This window comes from Eleutherodactylus coqui, chromosome 2, assembly GCF_035609145.1.
Source record: "Eleutherodactylus coqui strain aEleCoq1 chromosome 2, aEleCoq1.hap1, whole genome shotgun sequence".
Taxonomy (NCBI): Eukaryota; Metazoa; Chordata; class Amphibia; order Anura; family Eleutherodactylidae; genus Eleutherodactylus; species Eleutherodactylus coqui.
The window spans coordinates 308,043,343-308,058,342 of NC_089838.1; the positions used below are offsets into that span (position 1 = coordinate 308,043,343).

The following is a 15,000-nucleotide window of genomic DNA, read 5'->3' on the forward strand; positions in this document are numbered from 1 at the left end:
ACATGTATATATCTACATATATTGGAAAGTTTAAAGCAAGCTGTGAAAGCAACTTTTCCCATATGGTCTAGCGGTTAGGATTCCTGGTTTTCACCCAGGCGGCCTGGGTTCGACTCCCGGTATGGGAATGAGTGTTTTGCTAAGCTTGTGACTGCATTCAAAGGCCTGCACCTTTCTTGCAGAATTAAGCGGCTTAGTTTGCAGATGCTCTTGGCAGCCAAAAATGCTGCGCTAACGAGGCCACTTGCAAGTGGTTGTTGATGCCATCCATGCTTAAAAATGAGTTTTCAAATCATGAAACTGATTTTTTTTCTACTTATTACTGAAAAAGGGTCTCAGCGGTTCCCATATGGTCTAGCGGTAAGGATTCCTGGTTCTCACCCAGGCGGCCCGGGTTCGACTCCCGGTATGGGAATGAGCATTTTCCTAAGCTTGCAACTACATCGAAAGACCCTCTGAATTAAGATAGCGCTCAAAAAGTTCATAAAAGTATCATTCAGGCTTGGCGTCTACAAGAGCACCTTTGCTTTTTCATCAAGAATGCCGTGACCCGGATTCGAACCGGGGTTGCTGCGGCCACAACGCAGAGTACTAACCACTATACGATCACGGCGACATTCACGAGCCAGGTAGGAGTCGAACCTACAATCTTCTGATCCGTAGTCAGACGCGTTATCCATTGCGCCACTGGCCCTGTGTGAGAGCTTGCCACTAATCATGCTCCCCATTTTGGACTTTTGCTACGCTCGCAGCCATATTCAAAGACCTCAACACGGTTGCTTTTAGCCCCTAGCCAAAACCCTTCTGCCTTGTTTGCTACCTTTCCATATTATCCAGTATCGTTTCGGTATTGAATGGCAAAGAGCAGTGCCTATCCAGTTAAGGCGGAGGGAAAAAACAAGGATAGATCCATGCCCCGTGTGAGGATCGAACTCACGACCTTCAGATTATGAGACTGACGCGCTACCTACTGCGCTAACGAGGCATCTTGCGTGTGATTGGTTGTTGCCGTCCAGAGATAAGATGGAATTCTGTAAGCACAAAACTTCTTTTTTTTTTTTTTTTTTTTTTTAATATGTACATGTATATATCTACATATATTGGAAAGTTTAAAGCAAGCTGTGAAAGCAACTTTTCCCATATGGTCTAGCGGTTAGGATTCCTGGTTTTCACCCAGGCGGCCCGGGTTCGACTCCAGGTATGGGAATGAGTGTTTTGCTAAGCTTGTGCCTGCATTCAAAGGCCTGCACCTTTCTTGCAGAATTAAGCGGCTTAGTTTGCAGATGCTCTTGGCAGCCAAAAATGCTGCGCTAACGAGGCCACTTGCAAGTGGTTGTTGATGCCATCCATGCTTAAAAATGAGTTTTCAAATCATGAAACTGATTTTTTTTCTACTTATTACTGAAAAAGGGTTTCAGCGGTTCCCATATGGTCTAGCGGTTAGGATTCCTGGTTCTCACCCAGGCGGCCCGGGTTCGACTCCTGGTATGGGAATGAGCATTTTCCTAAGCTTGCAACTACATCGAAAGACCCTCTGAATTAAGATAGCGCTCAAAAAGTTCATAAAAGTATCATTCAGGCTTGCCGTCTACAAGAGCACCTTTGCTTTTTCATCAAGAATGCCGTGACCCGGATTCGAACCGGGGTTGCTGCGGCCACAACGCAGAGTACTAACCACTATACGATCACGGCGACATTCACGAGCCAGGTAGGAGTCGAACCTACAATCTTCTGATCCGTAGTCAGACGCGTTATCCATTGCGCCACTGGCCCTGTGTGAGAGGTTGCCACTAATTATGCTCCCCATTTTGGACTTTTGCTACGCTCGCAGCCATATTCAAAGACCTCAACACGGTTGCTTTTAGCCCCTAGCCAAAACCCTTCTGCCTTGTTTGCTACCTTTCCATATTATCCAGTATCGTTTCGGTATTGAATGGCAAAGAGCAGTGCCTATCCAGTTAAGGCGGAGGGAAAAAACAAGGATAGATCCATGCCCCGTGTGAGGATCGAACTCACGACCTTCAGATTATGAGACTGACGCGCTACCTACTGCGCTAACGAGGCATCTTGCGTGTGATTGGTTGTTGCCGTCCAGAGATAAGATGGAATTCTGTAAGCACAAAACTTCTTTTTTTTTTTTTTTTTTTTTTTTTTTTAATATGTACATGTATATATCTACATATATTGGAAAGTTTAAAGCAAGCTGTGAAAGCAACTTTTCCCATATGGTCTAGCGGTTAGGATTCCTGGTTTTCACCCAGGCGGCCTGGGTTCGACTCCCGGTATGGGAATGAGTGTTTTGCTAAGCTTGTGCCTGCATTCAAAGGCCTGCACCTTTCTTGCAGAATTAAGCGGCTTAGTTTGCAGATGCTCTTGGCAGCCAAAAATGCTGCGCTAACGAGGCCACTTGCAAGTGGTTGTTGATGCCATCCATGCTTAAAAATGAGTTTTCAAATCATGAAACTGATTTTTTTTCTACTTATTACTGAAAAAGGGTCTCAGCGGTTCCCATATGGTCTAGCGGTAAGGATTCCTGGTTCTCACCCAGGCGGCCCGGGTTCGACTCCCGGTATGGGAATGAGCATTTTCCTAAGCTTGCAACTACATCGAAAGACCCTCTGAATTAAGATAGCGCTCAAAAAGTTCATAAAAGTATCATTCAGGCTTGCCGTCTACAAGAGCACCTTTGCTTTTTCATCAAGAATGCCGTGACCCGGATTCGAACCGGGGTTGCTGCGGCCACAACGCAGAGTACTAACCACTATACGATCACGGCGACATTCACGAGCCAGGTAGGAGTCGAACCTACAATCTTCTGATCCGTAGTCAGACGCGTTATCCATTGCGCCACTGGCCCTGTGTGAGAGCTTGCCACTAATCATGCTCCCCATTTTGGACTTTTGCTACGCTCGCAGCCATATTCAAAGACCTCAACACGGTTGCTTTTAGCCCCTAGCCAAAACCCTTCTGCCTTGTTTGCTACCTTTCCATATTATCCAGTATCGTTTCGGTATTGAATGGCAAAGAGCAGTGCCTATCCAGTTAAGGCGGAGGGAAAAAACAAGGATAGATCCATGCCCCGTGTGAGGATCGAACTCACGACCTTCAGATTATGAGACTGACGCGCTACCTACTGCGCTAACGAGGCATCTTGCGTGTGATTGGTTGTTGCCGTCCAGAGATAAGATGGAATTCTGTAAGCACAAAACTTCTTTTTTTTTTTTTTTTTTTAATATGTACATGTATATATCTACATATATTGGAAAGTTTAAAGCAAGCTGTGAAAGCAACTTTTCCCATATGGTCTAGCGGTTTGGATTCCTGGTTTTAACTCAGGCGGCCCGGGTTCGACTCCCGGTATGGGAATGAGTGTTTTGCTAAGCTTGTGCCTGCATTCAAAGGCCTGCACCTTTCTTGCAGAATTAAGCGGCTTAGTTTGCAGATGCTCTTGGCAGCCAAAAATGCTGCGCTAACGAGGCCAGTTGCAAGTGGTTGTTGATGCCATCCATGCTTAAAAATGAGTTTTCAAATCATGAAACTGATTTTTTTTCTACTTATTACTGAAAAAGGGTCTCAGCGGTTCCCATATGGTCTAGCGGTAAGGATTCCTGGTTCTCACCCAGGCGGCCCGGGTTCGACTCCCGGTATGGGAATGAGCATTTTCCTAAGCTTGCAACTACATCGAAAGACCCTCTGAATTAAGATAGCGCTCAAAAAGTTCATAAAAGTATCATTCAGGCTTGGCGTCTACAAGAGCACCTTTGCTTTTTCATCAAGAATGCCGTGACCCGGATTCGAACCGGGGTTGCTGCGGCCACAACGCAGAGTACTAACCACTATACGATCACGGCGACATTCACGAGCCAGGTAGGAGTCGAACCTACAATCTTCTGATCCGTAGTCAGACGCTTTATCCATTGCGCCACTGGCCCTGTGTGAGAGGTTGCCACTAATCATGCTCCCCATTTTGGACTTTTGCTACGCTCGCAGCCATATTCAAAGACCTCAACACGGTTGCTTTTAGCCCCTAGCCAAAACCCTTCTGCCTTGTTTGCTACCTTTCCATATTATCCAGTATCGTTTCGGTATTGAATGGCAAAGAGCAGTGCCTATCCAGTTAAGGCGGAGGGAAAAAACAAGGATAGATCCATGCCCCGTGTGAGGATCGAACTCACGACCTTCAGATTATGAGACTGACGCGCTACCTACTGCGCTAACGAGGCATCTTGCGTGTGATTGGTTGTTGCCGTCCAGAGATAAGATGGAATTCTGTAAGCACAAAACTTCTTTTTTTTTTTTTTTTTTTAATATGTACATGTATATATCTACATATATTGGAAAGTTTAAAGCAAGCTGTGAAAGCAACTTTTCCCATATGGTCTAGCGGTTAGGATTCCTGGTTTTCACCCAGGCGGCCCGGGTTCGACTCCCGGTATGGGAATGAGTGTTTTGCTAAGCTTGTGCCTGCATTCAAAGGCCTGCACCTTTCTTGCAGAATTAAGCGGCTTAGTTTGCAGATGCTCTTGGCAGCCAAAAATGCTGCGCTAACGAGGCCACTTGCAAGTGGTTGTTGATGCCATCCATGCTTAAAAATGAGTTTTCAAATCATGAAACTGATTTTTTTTCTACTTATTACTGAAAAAGGGTCTCAGCGGTTCCCATATGGTCTAGCGGTAAGGATTCCTGGTTCTCACCCAGGCGGCCCGGGTTCGACTCCCGGTATGGGAATGAGCATTTTCCTAAGCTTGCAACTACATCGAAAGACCCTCTGAATTAAGATAGCGCTCAAAAAGTTCATAAAAGTATCATTCAGGCTTGCCGTCTACAAGAGCACCTTTGCTTTTTCATCAAGAATGCCGTGACCCGGATTCGAACCGGGGTTGCTGCGGCCACAACGCAGAGTACTAACCACTATACGATCACGGCGACATTCACGAGCCAGGTAGGAGTCGAACCTACAATCTTCTGATCCGTAGTCAGACGCGTTATCCATTGCGCCACTGGCCCTGTGTGAGAGCTTGCCACTAATCATGCTCCCCATTTTGGACTTTTGCTACGCTCGCAGCCATATTCAAAGACCTCAACACGGTTGCTTTTAGCCCCTAGCCAAAACCCTTCTGCCTTGTTTGCTACCTTTCCATATTATCCAGTATCGTTTCGGTATTGAATGGCAAAGAGCAGTGCCTATCCAGTTAAGGCGGAGGGAAAAAACAAGGATAGATCCATGCCCCGTGTGAGGATCGAACTCACGACCTTCAGATTATGAGACTGACGCGCTACCTACTGCGCTAACGAGGCATCTTGCGTGTGATTGGTTGTTGCCGTCCAGAGATAAGATGGAATTCTGTAAGCACAAAACTTCTTTTTTTTTTTTTTTTTTTAATATGTACATGTATATATCTACATATATTGGAAAGTTTAAAGCAAGCTGTGAAAGCAACTTTTCCCATATGGTCTAGCGGTTTGGATTCCTGGTTTTAACTCAGGCGGCCCGGGTTCGACTCCCGGTATGGGAATGAGTGTTTTGCTAAGCTTGTGCCTGCATTCAAAGGCCTGCACCTTTCTTGCAGAATTAAGCGGCTTAGTTTGCAGATGCTCTTGGCAGCCAAAAATGCTGCGCTAACGAGGCCACTTGCAAGTGGTTGTTGATGCCATCCATGCTTAAAAATGAGTTTTCAAATCATGAAACTGATTTTTTTTCTACTTATTACTGAAAAAGGGTTTCAGCGGTTCCCATATGGTCTAGCGGTTAGGATTCCTGGTTCTCACCCAGGCAGCCCGGGTTCGACTCCCGGTATGGGAATGAGCATTTTCCTAAGCTTGCAACTACATCGAAAGACCCTCTGAATTAAGATAGCGCTCAAAAAGTTCATAAAAGTATCATTCAGGCTTGCCGTCTACAAGAGCACCTTTGCTTTTTCATCAAGAATGCCGTGACCCGGATTCGAACCGGGGTTGCTGCGGCCACAACGCAGAGTACTAACCACTATACGATCACGGCGACATTCACGAGCCAGGTAGGAGTCGAACCTACAATCTTCTGATCCGTAGTCAGACGCGTTATCCATTGCGCCACTGGCCCTGTGTGAGAGCTTGCCACTAATCATGCTCCCCATTTTGGACTTTTGCTACGCTCGCAGCCATATTCAAAGACCTCAACACGGTTGCTTTTAGCCCCTAGCCAAAACCCTTCTGCCTTGTTTGCTACCTTTCCATATTATCCAGTATCGTTTCGGTATTGAATGGCAAAGAGCAGTGCCTATCCAGTTAAGGCGGAGGGAAAAAACAAGGATAGATCCATGCCCCGTGTGAGGATCGAACTCACGACCTTCAGATTATGAGACTGACGCGCTACCTACTGCGCTAACGAGGCATCTTGCGTGTGATTGGTTGTTGCCGTCCAGAGATAAGATGGAATTCTGTAAGCACAAAACTTCTTTTTTTTTTTTTTTTTTTTTTTTAATATGTACATGTATATATCTACATATATTGGAAAGTTTAAAGCAAGCTGTGAAAGCAACTTTTCCCATATGGTCTAGCGGTTAGGATTCCTGGTTTTCACCCAGGCGGCCCGGGTTCGACTCCAGGTATGGGAATGAGTGTTTTGCTAAGCTTGTGCCTGCATTCAAAGGCCTGCACCTTTCTTGCAGAATTAAGCGGCTTAGTTTGCAGATGCTCTTGGCAGCCAAAAATGCTGCGCTAACGAGGCCACTTGCAAGTGGTTGTTGATGCCATCCATGCTTAAAAATGAGTTTTCAAATCATGAAACTGATTTTTTTTCTACTTATTACTGAAAAAGGGTCTCAGCGGTTCCCATATGGTCTAGCGGTTAGGATTCCTGGTTCTCACCCAGGCGGCCCGGGTTCGACTCCTGGTATGGGAATGAGCATTTTCCTAAGCTTGCAACTACATCGAAAGACCCTCTGAATTAAGATAGCGCTCAATAAGTTCATAAAAGTATCATTCAGGCTTGCCGTCTACAAGAGCACCTTTGCTTTTTCATCAAGAATGCCGTGACCCGGATTCGAACCGGGGTTGCTGCGGCCACAACGCAGAGTACTAACCACTATACGATCACGGCGACATTCACGAGCCAGGTAGGAGTCGAACCTACAATCTTCTGATCCGTAGTCAGACGCGTTATCCATTGCGCCACTGGCCCTGTGTGAGAGCTTGCCACTAATCATGCTCCCCATTTTGGACTTTTGCTACGCTCGCAGCCATATTCAAAGACCTCAACACGGTTGCTTTTAGCCCCTAGCCAAAACCCTTCTGCCTTGTTTGCTACCTTTCCATATTATCCAGTATCGTTTCGGTATTGAATGGCAAAGAGCAGTGCCTATCCAGTTAAGGCGGAGGGAAAAAACAAGGATAGATCCATGCCCCGTGTGAGGATCGAACTCACGACCTTCAGATTATGAGACTGACGCGCTACCTACTGCGCTAACGAGGCATCTTGCGTGTGATTGGTTGTTGCCGTCCAGAGATAAGATGGAATTCTGTAAGCACAAAACTTCTTTTTTTTTTTTTAATATGTACATGTATATATCTACATATATTGGAAAGTTTAAAGCAAGCTGTGAAAGCAACTTTTCCCATATGGTCTAGCGGTTAGGATTCCTGGTTTTCACCCAGGCGGCCCGGGTTCGACTCCCGGTATGGGAATGAGTGTTTTGCTAAGCTTGTGCCTGCATTCAAAGGCCTGCACCTTTCTTGCAGAATTAAGCGGCTTAGTTTGCAGATGCTCTTGGCAGCCAAAAATGCTGCGCTAACGAGGCCACTTGCAAGTGGTTGTTGATGCCATCCATGCTTAAAAATGAGTTTTCAAATCATGAAACTGATTTTTTTTCTACTTATTACTGAAAAAGGGTCTCAGCGGTTCCCATATGGTCTAGCGGTAAGGATTCCTGGTTCTCACCCAGGCGGCCCGGGTTCGACTCCCGGTATGGGAATGAGCATTTTCCTAAGCTTGCAACTACATCGAAAGACCCTCTGAATTAAGATAGCGCTCAAAAAGTTCATAAAAGTATCATTCAGGCTTGCCGTCTACAAGAGCACCTTTGCTTTTTCATCAAGAATGCCGTGACCCGGATTCGAACCGGGGTTGCTGCGGCCACAACGCAGAGTACTAACCACTATACGATCACGGCAACATTCACGAGCCGAACCTACAATCTTCTGATCCGTAGTCAGACGCGTTATCCATTGCGCCACTGGCCCTGTGTGAGAGGTTGCCACTAATCATGCTCCCCATTTTGGACTTTTGCTACGCTCGCAGCCATATTCAAAGACCTCAACACGGTTGCTTTTAGCCCCTAGCCAAAACCCTTCTGCCTTGTTTGCTACCTTTCCATATTATCCAGTATCGTTTCGGTATTGAATGGCAAAGAGCAGTGCCTATCCAGTTAAGGCGGAGGGAAAAAACAAGGATAGATCCATGCCCCATGTGAGGATCGAACTCACGACCTTCAGATTATGAGACTGACGCGCTACCTACTGCGCTAACGGGGCATCTTGCGTGTGATTGGTTGTTGCCGTCCAGAGATAAGATGGAATTCTGTAAGCACAAAACTTCTTTTTTTTTTTTTTTTTTTTAATATGTACATGTATATATCTACATATATTGGAAAGTTTAAAGCAAGCTGTGAAAGCAACTTTTCCCATATGGTCTAGCGGTTAGGATTCCTGGTTTTCACCCAGGCGGCCCGGGTTCGACTCCAGGTATGGGAATGAGTGTTTTGCTAAGCTTGTGCCTGCATTCAAAGGCCTGCACCTTTCTTGCAGAATTAAGCGGCTTAGTTTGCAGATGCTCTTGGCAGCCAAAAATGCTGCGCTAACGAGGCCACTTGCAAGTGGTTGTTGATGCCATCCATGCTTAAAAATGAGTTTTCAAATCATGAAACTGATTTTTTTTCTACTTATTACTGAAAAAGGGTCTCAGCGGTTCCCATATGGTCTAGCGATAAGGATTCCTGGTTCTCACCCAGGCGGCCCGGGTTCGACTCCCGGTATGGGAATGAGCATTTTCCTAAGCTTGCAACTACATCGAAAGACCCTCTGAATTAAGATAGCGCTCAAAAAGTTCATAAAAGTATCATTCAGGCTTGCCGTCTACAAGAGCACCTTTGCTTTTTCATCAAGCATGCCGTGACCCGGATTCGAACCGGGGTTGCTGCGGCCACAACGCAGAGTACTAACCACTATACGATCACGACGACATTCACGAGCCAGGTAGGAGTCGAACCTACAATCTTCTGATCCGTAGTCAGACGCGTTATCTATTGCGCCACTGGCCCTGTGTGAGAGGTTGCCACTAATCATGCTCCCCATTTTGGACTTTTGCTACGCTCGCAGCCATATTCAAAGACCTCAACACGGTTGCTTTTAGCCCCTAGCCAAAACCCTTCTGCCTTGTTTGCTACCTTTCCATATTATCCAGTATCGTTTCGGTATTGAATGGCAAAGAGCAGTGCCTATCCAGTTAAGGCGGAGGGAAAAAACAAGGATAGATCCATGCCCCGTGTGAGGATCGAACTCACGACCTTCAGATTATGAGACTGACGCGCTACCTACTGCGCTAACGAGGCATCTTGCGTGTGATTGGTTGTTGCCGTCCAGAGATAAGATGGAATTCTGTAAGCACAAAACTTCTTTTTTTTTTTTTAATATGTACATGTATATATCTACATATATTGGAAAGTTTAAAGCAAGCTGTGAAAGCAACTTTTCCCATATGGTCTAGCGGTTAGGATTCCTGGTTTTCACCCAGGCGGCCCGGGTTCGACTCCCGGTATGGGAATGAGTGTTTTGCTAAGCTTGTGCCTGCATTCAAAGGCCTGCACCTTTCTTGCAGAATTAAGCGGCTTAGTTTGCAGATGCTCTTGGCAGCCAAAAATGCTGCGCTAACGAGGCCACTTGCAAGTGGTTGTTGATGCCATCCATGCTTAAAAATGAGTTTTCAAATCATGAAACTGATTTTTTTTCTACTTATTACTGAAAAAGGGTCTCAGCGGTTCCCATATGGTCTAGCGGTAAGGATTCCTGGTTCTCACCCAGGCGGCCCGGGTTCGACTCCCGGTATGGGAATGAGCATTTTCCTAAGCTTGCAACTACATCGAAAGACCCTCTGAATTAAGATAGCGCTCAAAAAGTTCATAAAAGTATCATTCAGGCTTGCCGTCTACAAGAGCACCTTTGCTTTTTCATCAAGAATGCCGTGACCCGGATTCGAACCGGGGTTGCTGCGGCCACAACGCAGAGTACTAACCACTATACGATCACGGCAACATTCACGAGCCGAACCTACAATCTTCTGATCCGTAGTCAGACGCGTTATCCATTGCGCCACTGGCCCTGTGTGAGAGGTTGCCACTAATCATGCTCCCCATTTTGGACTTTTGCTACGCTCGCAGCCATATTCAAAGACCTCAACACGGTTGCTTTTAGCCCCTAGCCAAAACCCTTCTGCCTTGTTTGCTACCTTTCCATATTATCCAGTATCGTTTCGGTATTGAATGGCAAAGAGCAGTGCCTATCCAGTTAAGGCGGAGGGAAAAAACAAGGATAGATCCATGCCCCGTGTGAGGATCGAACTCACGACCTTCAGATTATGAGACTGACGCGCTACCTACTGCGCTAACGAGGCATCTTGCGTGTGATTGGTTGTTGCCGTCCAGAGATAAGATGGAATTCTGTAAGCACAAAACTTCTTTATTTTTTTTTTTTTTTTTAATATGTACATGTATATATCTACATATATTGGAAAGTTTAAAGCAAGCTGTGAAAGCAACTTTTCCCATATGGTCTAGCGGTTAGGATTCCTGGTTTTCACCCAGGCGGCCCGGGTTCGACTCCCGGTATGGGAATGAGTGTTTTGCTAAGCTTGTGCCTGCATTCAAAGGCCTGCACCTTTCTTGCAGAATTAAGCGGCTTAGTTTGCAGATGCTCTTGGCAGCCAAAAATGCTGCGCTAACGAGGCCACTTGCAAGTGGTTGTTGATGCCATCCATGCTTAAAAATGAGTTTTCAAATCATGAAACTGATTTTTTTTCTACTTATTACTGAAAAAGGGTCTCAGCGGTTCCCATATGGTCTAGCGGTAAGGATTCCTGGTTCTCACCCAGGCGGCCCGGGTTCGACTCCCGGTATGGGAATGAGCATTTTCCTAAGCTTGCAACTACATCGAAAGACCCTCTGAATTAAGATAGCGCTCAAAAAGTTCATAAAAGTATCATTCAGGCTTGCCGTCTACAAGAGCACCTTTGCTTTTTCATCAAGAATGCCGTGACCCGGATTCGAACCGGGGTTGCTGCGGCCACAACGCAGAGTACTAACCACTATACGATCACGGCGACATTCACGAGCCAGGTAGGAGTCGAACCTACAATCTTCTGATCCGTAGTCAGACGCGTTATCCATTGCGCCACTGGCCCTGTGTGAGAGCTTGCCACTAATCATGCTCCCCATTTTGGACTTTTGCTACGCTCGCAGCCATATTCAAAGACCTCAACACGGTTGCTTTTAGCCCCTAGCCAAAACCCTTCTGCCTTGTTTGCTACCTTTCCATATTATCCAGTATCGTTTCGGTATTGAATGGCAAAGAGCAGTGCCTATCCAGTTAAGGCGGAGGGAAAAAACAAGGATAGATCCATGCCCCGTGTGAGGATCGAACTCACGACCTTCAGATTATGAGACTGACGCGCTACCTACTGCGCTAACGAGGCATCTTGCGTGTGATTGGTTGTTGCCGTCCAGAGATAAGATGGAATTCTGTAAGCACAAAACTTCTTTTTTTTTTTTTTTTTTTAATATGTACATGTATATATCTACATATATTGGAAAGTTTAAAGCAAGCTGTGAAAGCAACTTTTCCCATATGGTCTAGCGGTTTGGATTCCTGGTTTTAACTCAGGCGGCCCGGGTTCGACTCCCGGTATGGGAATGAGTGTTTTGCTAAGCTTGTGCCTGCATTCAAAGGCCTGCACCTTTCTTGCAGAATTAAGCGGCTTAGTTTGCAGATGCTCTTGGCAGCCAAAAATGCTGCGCTAACGAGGCCACTTGCAAGTGGTTGTTGATGCCATCCATGCTTAAAAATGAGTTTTCAAATCATGAAACTGATTTTTTTTCTACTTATTACTGAAAAAGGGTCTCAGCGGTTCCCATATGGTCTAGCGGTAAGGATTCCTGGTTCTCACCCAGGCGGCCCGGGTTCGACTCCCGGTATGGGAATGAGCATTTTCCTAAGCTTGCAACTACATCGAAAGACCCTCTGAATTAAGATAGCGCTCAAAAAGTTCATAAAAGTATCATTCAGGCTTGGCGTCTACAAGAGCACCTTTGCTTTTTCATCAAGAATGCCGTGACCCGGATTCGAACCGGGGTTGCTGCGGCCACAACGCAGAGTACTAACCACTATACGATCACGGCGACATTCACGAGCCAGGTAGGAGTCGAACCTACAATCTTCTGATCCGTAGTCAGACGCTTTATCCATTGCGCCACTGGCCCTGTGTGAGAGGTTGCCACTAATCATGCTCCCCATTTTGGACTTTTGCTACGCTCGCAGCCATATTCAAAGACCTCAACACGGTTGCTTTTAGCCCCTAGCCAAAACCCTTCTGCCTTGTTTGCTACCTTTCCATATTATCCAGTATCGTTTCGGTATTGAATGGCAAAGAGCAGTGCCTATCCAGTTAAGGCGGAGGGAAAAAACAAGGATAGATCCATGCCCCGTGTGAGGATCGAACTCACGACCTTCAGATTATGAGACTGACGCGCTACCTACTGCGCTAACGAGGCATCTTGCGTGTGATTGGTTGTTGCCGTCCAGAGATAAGATGGAATTCTGTAAGCACAAAACTTCTTTTTTTTTTTTTTTTTTTAATATGTACATGTATATATCTACATATATTGGAAAGTTTAAAGCAAGCTGTGAAAGCAACTTTTCCCATATGGTCTAGCGGTTAGGATTCCTGGTTTTCACCCAGGCGGCCCGGGTTCGACTCCCGGTATGGGAATGAGTGTTTTGCTAAGCTTGTGCCTGCATTCAAAGGCCTGCACCTTTCTTGCAGAATTAAGCGGCTTAGTTTGCAGATGCTCTTGGCAGCCAAAAATGCTGCGCTAACGAGGCCACTTGCAAGTGGTTGTTGATGCCATCCATGCTTAAAAATGAGTTTTCAAATCATGAAACTGATTTTTTTTCTACTTATTACTGAAAAAGGGTCTCAGCGGTTCCCATATGGTCTAGCGGTAAGGATTCCTGGTTCTCACCCAGGCGGCCCGGGTTCGACTCCCGGTATGGGAATGAGCATTTTCCTAAGCTTGCAACTACATCGAAAGACCCTCTGAATTAAGATAGCGCTCAAAAAGTTCATAAAAGTATCATTCAGGCTTGCCGTCTACAAGAGCACCTTTGCTTTTTCATCAAGAATGCCGTGACCCGGATTCGAACCGGGGTTGCTGCGGCCACAACGCAGAGTACTAACCACTATACGATCACGGCGACATTCACGAGCCAGGTAGGAGTCGAACCTACAATCTTCTGATCCGTAGTCAGACGCGTTATCCATTGCGCCACTGGCCCTGTGTGAGAGCTTGCCACTAATCATGCTCCCCATTTTGGACTTTTGCTACGCTCGCAGCCATATTCAAAGACCTCAACACGGTTGCTTTTAGCCCCTAGCCAAAACCCTTCTGCCTTGTTTGCTACCTTTCCATATTATCCAGTATCGTTTCGGTATTGAATGGCAAAGAGCAGTGCCTATCCAGTTAAGGCGGAGGGAAAAAACAAGGATAGATCCATGCCCCGTGTGAGGATCGAACTCACGACCTTCAGATTATGAGACTGACGCGCTACCTACTGCGCTAACGAGGCATCTTGCGTGTGATTGGTTGTTGCCGTCCAGAGATAAGATGGAATTCTGTAAGCACAAAACTTCTTTTTTTTTTTTTTTTTTTAATATGTACATGTATATATCTACATATATTGGAAAGTTTAAAGCAAGCTGTGAAAGCAACTTTTCCCATATGGTCTAGCGGTTTGGATTCCTGGTTTTAACTCAGGCGGCCCGGGTTCGACTCCCGGTATGGGAATGAGTGTTTTGCTAAGCTTGTGCCTGCATTCAAAGGCCTGCACCTTTCTTGCAGAATTAAGCGGCTTAGTTTGCAGATGCTCTTGGCAGCCAAAAATGCTGCGCTAACGAGGCCACTTGCAAGTGGTTGTTGATGCCATCCATGCTTAAAAATGAGTTTTCAAATCATGAAACTGATTTTTTTTCTACTTATTACTGAAAAAGGGTTTCAGCGGTTCCCATATGGTCTAGCGGTTAGGATTCCTGGTTCTCACCCAGGCAGCCCGGGTTCGACTCCCGGTATGGGAATGAGCATTTTCCTAAGCTTGCAACTACATCGAAAGACCCTCTGAATTAAGATAGCGCTCAAAAAGTTCATAAAAGTATCATTCAGGCTTGCCGTCTACAAGAGCACCTTTGCTTTTTCATCAAGAATGCCGTGACCCGGATTCGAACCGGGGTTGCTGCGGCCACAACGCAGAGTACTAACCACTATACGATCACGGCGACATTCACGAGCCAGGTAGGAGTCGAACCTACAATCTTCTGATCCGTAGTCAGACGCGTTATCCATTGCGCCACTGGCCCTGTGTGAGAGCTTGCCACTAATCATGCTCCCCATTTTGGACTTTTGCTACGCTCGCAGCCATATTCAAAGACCTCAACACGGTTGCTTTTAGCCCCTAGCCAAAACCCTTCTGCCTTGTTTGCTACCTTTCCATATTATCCAGTATCGTTTCGGTATTGAATGGCAAAGAGCAGTGCCTATCCAGTTAAGGCGGAGGGAAAAAACAAGGATAGATCCATGCCCCGTGTGAGGATCGAACTCACGACCTTCAGATTATGAGACTGACGCGCTACCTACTGCGCTAACGAGGCATCTTGCGTGTGATTGGTTGTTGCCGTCCAGAGATAAGATGGAATTCTGTAAG

General features: G+C 46.1%; 41 non-coding genes across 41 annotated transcripts; 5 read left to right on the forward strand and 36 right to left on the reverse strand.

Annotated features, from left to right (window-relative positions):
- Positions 1-541: 541 nt before the first annotated feature.
- On the reverse strand, positions 542-613 carry TRNAH-GUG (transfer RNA histidin (anticodon GUG)). Its single transcript has one exon. It is a non-coding gene; the product is annotated as a tRNA-His (tRNA).
- Positions 614-621: 8 nt separating this feature from the next.
- TRNAR-ACG (transfer RNA arginine (anticodon ACG)) lies at positions 622-694 on the reverse strand. Its single transcript has one exon. It is a non-coding gene; the product is annotated as a tRNA-Arg (tRNA).
- Positions 695-912: 218 nt separating this feature from the next.
- On the reverse strand, positions 913-985 carry TRNAM-CAU (transfer RNA methionine (anticodon CAU)). The gene has a single exon. It is a non-coding gene; the product is annotated as a tRNA-Met (tRNA).
- A 635-nt stretch (positions 986-1,620) lies between these two features.
- TRNAH-GUG (transfer RNA histidin (anticodon GUG)) lies at positions 1,621-1,692 on the reverse strand. The gene has a single exon. It is a non-coding gene; the product is annotated as a tRNA-His (tRNA).
- An 8-nt stretch (positions 1,693-1,700) lies between these two features.
- Positions 1,701-1,773, reverse strand: TRNAR-ACG (transfer RNA arginine (anticodon ACG)). The gene has a single exon. It is a non-coding gene; the product is annotated as a tRNA-Arg (tRNA).
- Positions 1,774-1,991: 218 nt separating this feature from the next.
- Positions 1,992-2,064, reverse strand: TRNAM-CAU (transfer RNA methionine (anticodon CAU)). The gene has a single exon. It is a non-coding gene; the product is annotated as a tRNA-Met (tRNA).
- A 640-nt stretch (positions 2,065-2,704) lies between these two features.
- Positions 2,705-2,776, reverse strand: TRNAH-GUG (transfer RNA histidin (anticodon GUG)). The gene has a single exon. It is a non-coding gene; the product is annotated as a tRNA-His (tRNA).
- An 8-nt stretch (positions 2,777-2,784) lies between these two features.
- Positions 2,785-2,857, reverse strand: TRNAR-ACG (transfer RNA arginine (anticodon ACG)). Its single transcript has one exon. It is a non-coding gene; the product is annotated as a tRNA-Arg (tRNA).
- Positions 2,858-3,075: 218 nt separating this feature from the next.
- Positions 3,076-3,148, reverse strand: TRNAM-CAU (transfer RNA methionine (anticodon CAU)). Its single transcript has one exon. It is a non-coding gene; the product is annotated as a tRNA-Met (tRNA).
- Positions 3,149-3,779: 631 nt separating this feature from the next.
- TRNAH-GUG (transfer RNA histidin (anticodon GUG)) lies at positions 3,780-3,851 on the reverse strand. The gene has a single exon. It is a non-coding gene; the product is annotated as a tRNA-His (tRNA).
- Positions 3,852-4,150: 299 nt separating this feature from the next.
- On the reverse strand, positions 4,151-4,223 carry TRNAM-CAU (transfer RNA methionine (anticodon CAU)). Its single transcript has one exon. It is a non-coding gene; the product is annotated as a tRNA-Met (tRNA).
- Positions 4,224-4,369: 146 nt separating this feature from the next.
- TRNAE-UUC (transfer RNA glutamic acid (anticodon UUC)) lies at positions 4,370-4,441 on the forward strand. The gene has a single exon. It is a non-coding gene; the product is annotated as a tRNA-Glu (tRNA).
- Positions 4,442-4,854: 413 nt separating this feature from the next.
- On the reverse strand, positions 4,855-4,926 carry TRNAH-GUG (transfer RNA histidin (anticodon GUG)). Its single transcript has one exon. It is a non-coding gene; the product is annotated as a tRNA-His (tRNA).
- Positions 4,927-4,934: 8 nt separating this feature from the next.
- TRNAR-ACG (transfer RNA arginine (anticodon ACG)) lies at positions 4,935-5,007 on the reverse strand. Its single transcript has one exon. It is a non-coding gene; the product is annotated as a tRNA-Arg (tRNA).
- A 218-nt stretch (positions 5,008-5,225) lies between these two features.
- TRNAM-CAU (transfer RNA methionine (anticodon CAU)) lies at positions 5,226-5,298 on the reverse strand. The gene has a single exon. It is a non-coding gene; the product is annotated as a tRNA-Met (tRNA).
- Positions 5,299-5,929: 631 nt separating this feature from the next.
- TRNAH-GUG (transfer RNA histidin (anticodon GUG)) lies at positions 5,930-6,001 on the reverse strand. Its single transcript has one exon. It is a non-coding gene; the product is annotated as a tRNA-His (tRNA).
- Positions 6,002-6,009: 8 nt separating this feature from the next.
- TRNAR-ACG (transfer RNA arginine (anticodon ACG)) lies at positions 6,010-6,082 on the reverse strand. The gene has a single exon. It is a non-coding gene; the product is annotated as a tRNA-Arg (tRNA).
- Positions 6,083-6,300: 218 nt separating this feature from the next.
- TRNAM-CAU (transfer RNA methionine (anticodon CAU)) lies at positions 6,301-6,373 on the reverse strand. Its single transcript has one exon. It is a non-coding gene; the product is annotated as a tRNA-Met (tRNA).
- Positions 6,374-7,009: 636 nt separating this feature from the next.
- Positions 7,010-7,081, reverse strand: TRNAH-GUG (transfer RNA histidin (anticodon GUG)). The gene has a single exon. It is a non-coding gene; the product is annotated as a tRNA-His (tRNA).
- An 8-nt stretch (positions 7,082-7,089) lies between these two features.
- Positions 7,090-7,162, reverse strand: TRNAR-ACG (transfer RNA arginine (anticodon ACG)). The gene has a single exon. It is a non-coding gene; the product is annotated as a tRNA-Arg (tRNA).
- A 218-nt stretch (positions 7,163-7,380) lies between these two features.
- On the reverse strand, positions 7,381-7,453 carry TRNAM-CAU (transfer RNA methionine (anticodon CAU)). The gene has a single exon. It is a non-coding gene; the product is annotated as a tRNA-Met (tRNA).
- Positions 7,454-7,593: 140 nt separating this feature from the next.
- Positions 7,594-7,665, forward strand: TRNAE-UUC (transfer RNA glutamic acid (anticodon UUC)). Its single transcript has one exon. It is a non-coding gene; the product is annotated as a tRNA-Glu (tRNA).
- A 413-nt stretch (positions 7,666-8,078) lies between these two features.
- TRNAH-GUG (transfer RNA histidin (anticodon GUG)) lies at positions 8,079-8,150 on the reverse strand. Its single transcript has one exon. It is a non-coding gene; the product is annotated as a tRNA-His (tRNA).
- A 288-nt stretch (positions 8,151-8,438) lies between these two features.
- TRNAM-CAU (transfer RNA methionine (anticodon CAU)) lies at positions 8,439-8,511 on the reverse strand. The gene has a single exon. It is a non-coding gene; the product is annotated as a tRNA-Met (tRNA).
- A 1,003-nt stretch (positions 8,512-9,514) lies between these two features.
- TRNAM-CAU (transfer RNA methionine (anticodon CAU)) lies at positions 9,515-9,587 on the reverse strand. Its single transcript has one exon. It is a non-coding gene; the product is annotated as a tRNA-Met (tRNA).
- A 140-nt stretch (positions 9,588-9,727) lies between these two features.
- Positions 9,728-9,799, forward strand: TRNAE-UUC (transfer RNA glutamic acid (anticodon UUC)). Its single transcript has one exon. It is a non-coding gene; the product is annotated as a tRNA-Glu (tRNA).
- A 413-nt stretch (positions 9,800-10,212) lies between these two features.
- TRNAH-GUG (transfer RNA histidin (anticodon GUG)) lies at positions 10,213-10,284 on the reverse strand. The gene has a single exon. It is a non-coding gene; the product is annotated as a tRNA-His (tRNA).
- A 288-nt stretch (positions 10,285-10,572) lies between these two features.
- TRNAM-CAU (transfer RNA methionine (anticodon CAU)) lies at positions 10,573-10,645 on the reverse strand. Its single transcript has one exon. It is a non-coding gene; the product is annotated as a tRNA-Met (tRNA).
- A 148-nt stretch (positions 10,646-10,793) lies between these two features.
- Positions 10,794-10,865, forward strand: TRNAE-UUC (transfer RNA glutamic acid (anticodon UUC)). The gene has a single exon. It is a non-coding gene; the product is annotated as a tRNA-Glu (tRNA).
- A 413-nt stretch (positions 10,866-11,278) lies between these two features.
- On the reverse strand, positions 11,279-11,350 carry TRNAH-GUG (transfer RNA histidin (anticodon GUG)). Its single transcript has one exon. It is a non-coding gene; the product is annotated as a tRNA-His (tRNA).
- An 8-nt stretch (positions 11,351-11,358) lies between these two features.
- Positions 11,359-11,431, reverse strand: TRNAR-ACG (transfer RNA arginine (anticodon ACG)). Its single transcript has one exon. It is a non-coding gene; the product is annotated as a tRNA-Arg (tRNA).
- Positions 11,432-11,649: 218 nt separating this feature from the next.
- On the reverse strand, positions 11,650-11,722 carry TRNAM-CAU (transfer RNA methionine (anticodon CAU)). Its single transcript has one exon. It is a non-coding gene; the product is annotated as a tRNA-Met (tRNA).
- Positions 11,723-12,353: 631 nt separating this feature from the next.
- Positions 12,354-12,425, reverse strand: TRNAH-GUG (transfer RNA histidin (anticodon GUG)). Its single transcript has one exon. It is a non-coding gene; the product is annotated as a tRNA-His (tRNA).
- A 299-nt stretch (positions 12,426-12,724) lies between these two features.
- TRNAM-CAU (transfer RNA methionine (anticodon CAU)) lies at positions 12,725-12,797 on the reverse strand. The gene has a single exon. It is a non-coding gene; the product is annotated as a tRNA-Met (tRNA).
- A 146-nt stretch (positions 12,798-12,943) lies between these two features.
- On the forward strand, positions 12,944-13,015 carry TRNAE-UUC (transfer RNA glutamic acid (anticodon UUC)). The gene has a single exon. It is a non-coding gene; the product is annotated as a tRNA-Glu (tRNA).
- Positions 13,016-13,428: 413 nt separating this feature from the next.
- Positions 13,429-13,500, reverse strand: TRNAH-GUG (transfer RNA histidin (anticodon GUG)). The gene has a single exon. It is a non-coding gene; the product is annotated as a tRNA-His (tRNA).
- Positions 13,501-13,508: 8 nt separating this feature from the next.
- Positions 13,509-13,581, reverse strand: TRNAR-ACG (transfer RNA arginine (anticodon ACG)). Its single transcript has one exon. It is a non-coding gene; the product is annotated as a tRNA-Arg (tRNA).
- Positions 13,582-13,799: 218 nt separating this feature from the next.
- TRNAM-CAU (transfer RNA methionine (anticodon CAU)) lies at positions 13,800-13,872 on the reverse strand. The gene has a single exon. It is a non-coding gene; the product is annotated as a tRNA-Met (tRNA).
- Positions 13,873-14,503: 631 nt separating this feature from the next.
- On the reverse strand, positions 14,504-14,575 carry TRNAH-GUG (transfer RNA histidin (anticodon GUG)). The gene has a single exon. It is a non-coding gene; the product is annotated as a tRNA-His (tRNA).
- An 8-nt stretch (positions 14,576-14,583) lies between these two features.
- On the reverse strand, positions 14,584-14,656 carry TRNAR-ACG (transfer RNA arginine (anticodon ACG)). Its single transcript has one exon. It is a non-coding gene; the product is annotated as a tRNA-Arg (tRNA).
- A 218-nt stretch (positions 14,657-14,874) lies between these two features.
- Positions 14,875-14,947, reverse strand: TRNAM-CAU (transfer RNA methionine (anticodon CAU)). Its single transcript has one exon. It is a non-coding gene; the product is annotated as a tRNA-Met (tRNA).
- Positions 14,948-15,000: the final 53 nt, after the last annotated feature.